The sequence below is a fragment of the Vombatus ursinus genome, unplaced genomic scaffold, assembly GCF_900497805.2.
Source record: "Vombatus ursinus unplaced genomic scaffold, bare-nosed wombat genome assembly UNPS02014786.1, whole genome shotgun sequence".
Lineage (NCBI taxonomy): Eukaryota > Metazoa > Chordata > Mammalia > Diprotodontia > Vombatidae > Vombatus > Vombatus ursinus.
Genome location: NW_020954564.1, coordinates 37,768,547 through 37,773,495, shown reverse-complemented (window position 1 = coordinate 37,773,495; position 4,949 = coordinate 37,768,547). Strand labels below are relative to the sequence as shown.

Here is a 4,949-nt window from a genome sequence, read left to right as displayed (position 1 = left end):
AGAGAGAGAGAGAGAGAGAGAGAGAGAGAGAGAGAGAGAGAGAGAGATCACATAGATTTCCCTGGAACATAGATCTCTTGCCTTTTCCTGCCTTTCTCTTCCTCAGGGTTCAAAGTTTGCCCTAAGAAAGCAGAAGAAACTTAAGGCAGGTGGAAGCTTCCTTAGATTGCCATAGCAACCATTTTAATTCACTTTTGAAGTTCTTAGCTAATGGGGAATTTAGTTTGCATGAAGTTACTACTACTAATGATTTGAAATTTTAAACTATCTACAAGCCTTATCTTATGGGATTTGTCTCCTTCCCAGACCCCATTATTCATATTTCAAAAGTCTTTATTTTACTATAATATTGGAATATTTTACCATTAACAGAGGGGAAGCCAGGTGGCACAGTGGATAAAGTACCAGTCTTGGAGTCAAGAAGACCTGAGTTCAAATCTGACCTCAGACACTTACTAGCTGTGTAACCCTAGGCAAGTCACTTAACCCTGTTTGTCTCAGTTTCCTCATCTATAAAATGAGATGGAGAAGAAAATGGCAAACCACTCCAGTATCTTTGCCCAGACAACCCCCCCCCAAATTAAAAGTGGTCACAAAGAATCAGACATGAATGAACATGACTAAAAAACAACAAAACCATTAGCTGATTTCATCATCTGCTCCTGCCTCCACATCTCAACAAATTTCCTTCAACCCATTCTTCTCAGTTGGTATGTTAACCAAAAGAACAGACTCTAGAACAGAGGACATGGGTTCAGATCATACCTCTGAAGCCTATTACCTGTATAACTTTGGGCAAATCATTTAATCTCTTGACATCCCAGCTTCCTTATCTGTAAAATTAGAGGCTTGACCCCTTCCAGTTGTAGCCTTCTATGACTTGGACTATTGAAGATGTTACTTGTCTGAGTTAGATCTTCACAGACCCACTAGTTTAAGATGAAGACATTAAGGACTATAGAGGTCCCACCATAATTTTTTGCTCAATGTCAAAAAGGAAGTAAGTGGCGGTTAGGATTTGAACACAGGTCCATCCCTTCAACCACTGCTAATTTTACCCATATCCAAAGCAGAAATCACTTCCACCACACCTCCATCAAGTATTCATATAGTCTGTGATAAAAATATCTCCAGTTATAAGGACCTCTCTATAGCATGTGGCCATCCTCTCCATCATTGGATAGCACTAATTGTTAAGAAAGTCTCCTGCCAAGACTCTAGCATTTCTGCACTATCTGTTGTTATGGATTACCTTCACCAGCTCTCTTTTTCATTCATGTCTATAAAAGAAAGTTGATGGTGGCCCATTATTTTTTAAAGGCCCCCTTTTCTGTAATGGGTCTTACTTAAATAGGTCATCCTCTATGTGGAGGCAAAGGCATAAAAATAGCTATCTCTAGACATTTAACAATAGATATGAGTATATTTATACAGACAGATTTTTTTTTTGCATTTCTATATTTGTTAAACAGTTATCCCATCCCAATCATTCACCCAGTTAAATGGGGCTTCATCTGATTATGCTCTGGAGATACCGCAGTAGACTAAAGGGAGGTTCCGCTGCAACAAGAAACGAATACAGGTCACATCTAATTCTGTAACAAAGGCTGAGTACCGTGCCATTTTATTTCTGGGAAACAAACAGTCAACCAAGGATGATTGTGGTACTAACCTCTTCATCTTCAAATCATCAGATTTCAGAGCAAAAAAAAAAATGATGCTGAAACACTGAAAATAGAATTTCAGAAGTAGATGGGTTGTTAGAACACAATATAGAATGCACCAGAAAAGGTTTTCAAGCTCATCAAGTCTGGCCCCCTCCTCTCATAGAGGAAGCAAGTGAGGCTTGTTTTGTTTTGCCAGCTTTACAATACATACTGTAGCAGGGTGACCTTAAAGCAGTCACCTCTCAGAACCTCATTATCCTCATCTCTCCAAAGGCGATAACAATACCTGCCCCAATTAACATCATAAGGTGCTCTGGGGCATCAGAATTAAATGCTTAATGTTGAAAAGTAAAAAAGCATTGTGAAAAGTCAAACATAAGAAAATATTAGAGTTAGTGGAAGAAACCTAAGAGATCATGAGGGAATAAATCACTAGTTCAAGAGTTTCAGGACCTGGCCTTACTCCCTGCCTCTGAATGTTTACTCCCTGCAAGACTTAATCTCATTTAAAAAAAAATTCTCATTTGTACAAAACAAAGGGGTGGTTCCCTTAGCTTCTGAGATCTCTTCCAGATCTAAGATCTCTTAGATCCTTTCATTTTACAGTTGAGGAAGTTGAGACCCAGAGAGGTAAAGAAGTAAAGGGCATAGCAAGGTATTATTTCAATTTTTGTGATTATTTTAAATGTTCTCCAGGAACTCATGGATCAGAACTCAGTTGAACTATTTGACTGAAAAAAGGAAGTAAGTCTGTCTATAATTTCAGATAGTGTGAACCCCGTATTTTGTCCCCACATTCTAGTTGGGCCACCCCAAATCAAACACTGAATGACTGAGGATATTTGTAATGACACCAGCCTGAAGCTTCTGCTGCAGATGGGGCTCTGCTCAGCAGGTAGAGGTGGGGCATAGGTGATGCCTCACTGCCCTCCCAAAGACCTCCTAATTCCAGTGATCCTTGTGGGATCCACTGAGCATCCTTTGGTCATGTCTGAGAGCACAGACTGTACTCTCACTCTGGAAACTCTGCTCACACAGGCTGGGGAATGGAAGTGGAAATGAGTGGTGAGAAGGACATTACTTGGGAGAATATGCATGTTCACAGCTCAGAGGATTAAAGGCCCATGTTCTTATCACCACTGAACAGAGTATTATAAATCCAGTCTTAGAATACCAAATCCCCTTGTGGCTCGGCCATTGTTTGGGAATATTAAAAAGCCCTGAGACAGAAATAATCAGTTTCCGAATGACACATTGTCAAATAAAACATTTCTCATATTATCCTTTTCTCTTCTTTCCCTGACTCCCTCTCCCGTGCCTGGATAATTTAACATGAAAAATATATTTAAATGAGGCTGAGTTGAATGGCTTTCTAAGTTTGACTCTTCTGAAGGATCTCAGTGGAGTTGTGTATGTGTGTGTGTGTGTGTGTGTGTGTGTTTGCATATTGTCTATGTATGGATTAAAGAAGCAGGCTGTAGTTTGTGGGATCATAGATTTATAACTGGAAGAAACTTGAGAGATGATCTAGTCCATCCCCTTATTAAATTGAAGTCCAGAGAAGTTGGGGTATTGACCAAGGTCACACAGTAGCTATTATAGTAGTGACAGAGCTGGGATGATGATCTGGGTCCATTGAATCCAAATCACTCTTTCCACCACATCTTTATTTTCCATTCCATACTTTTCCAGTATGCTACCTTCCCTGCCATGAGCAACCAACATGGGTTGTGTGTGTGTGTGGGGGGGCTTGGAGATAGCTTGGAGAGGCAAAAGAACTGAAGATAAATGTCTTTATTCTCTACTAATGCAGGTCATCGTAATAGCCCTCATTTATATAGCTCTTCAATCAATCAACAAATACTGATTAATCACCTACTGTGTGCCAACCACCCTCTTACAGAATCAGCACCTTCACTTAAGGAGCTCACATTCTACTGAGGGAAACAACATGTACATATAAAGGCATATATAAAATAAATACTTGGTAATTTTTTTTTAAGGAACAGCACTAGGAGTCAGGTATATCAAAGTACACTTTATTTAGAAAGTAGAACCTAAGCTGTATTAGAAGAAACTGGGCATGATAAGCGGCAGAGATGAGGAGGGAGAACATTTCAAGCATGGGTACTTGCATATATTATCTCTTGATCTTCACAAAAACCCAGTGAAGTACTTTATACAAGCCTTATCACCCCCATTGTACAGATAAGGAAACTGAGGATCAGGGATGTTGTCTAACAAAATTGTCCAATGTCAAACAACCAGGAGCTGTAAATTGGTCAGTTGAAGCCAGGACCTCTGACCCAAAATGCAATGTTCCATTACACTGTGCAGAAAAAAGAAGAAAGTGTAAGAGTCCTATTTTTCCTCTGGGGAAGTTAGTCTTCCTTGTTATCTCTGTGGTTTTGAACCGAAGGCATCCTTATATATGAAATTAGGATCTTCTGGTTCATCAAAAGTTGGGTGGGAGGAGGAAACAATGTGGAGAGGAAGGTTGTGTTGGTTGTTGTGTTCATTTTGGAAGAGGACCATGTCATCGGGAGATGATGACATGACTTGCAATTGACTTTGTTTTGAGTGAGGGAGAACTGTGCAAGGTCACCAGCCTCACTTTCTCCTCCAGAGTCACCTGGGTCCAGTGGCCAGTTAATCATCAGATGACTGGAGAAGGCTTAGGATGCAATGAGAGACCCTGACTCATTTAAGCTAAGGTCTTTTCAGCTTCTCACTTTGAGTGAGGCTATGCCTATTCAGTGAATAGGCCTCTTTAAGAAGTGAGTCAAGGGATGGCCCCTTTAATAAAAAAAATCGAACTGAGAGGGGAAGCCCCTCTGGGTCGCTGCCCAAAAGAGAAACAGTTACTATTTGCATTCACTCTGAGCCTGGAGGGTCCAAAAAAAAAAAAACACCATTAGGTGGTGCTTGGGCAGGGACCTATCTATGAGGTCCAGAGTGAATTGGATTTAAGGCTTGAAATCTTTGAGAGAAATGTAGCCAGTAAACCCCAAGTTAAGTAGGTAGCTTGGGCCATCAAAATTTACCTTCCTTTGGACAGAACACCCTCAGGTACAGGGAAGGGAAGGGAGGAGGGGGAGGAGAGAGGACTAGAGTAGTGAAGAGGGGAGGGGAGGAGACAGTCTGGCTAAAGTTGGTAACTGACACTTGACCCAGGCGTTTTACAGATCAGGTAACTAAGACCCAGGAAGGTGAATAGATTTGTTCCTGGTTCTATAGATAGGAAGCATCATTGCTAGATATGAGCCCCAGTTTCTGACTCAA

General features: G+C 40.7%; 1 protein-coding gene across 2 annotated transcripts in view; it reads left to right on the top strand.

Moving 5' to 3' along the window:
* The window catches only part of LOC114047044 (astrotactin-2), a 1,078,351-nt gene that overhangs the window by 233,452 nt on the left and 839,950 nt on the right, over positions 1-4,949 (top strand). The gene's annotated exons all lie outside the window — the stretch shown is intronic.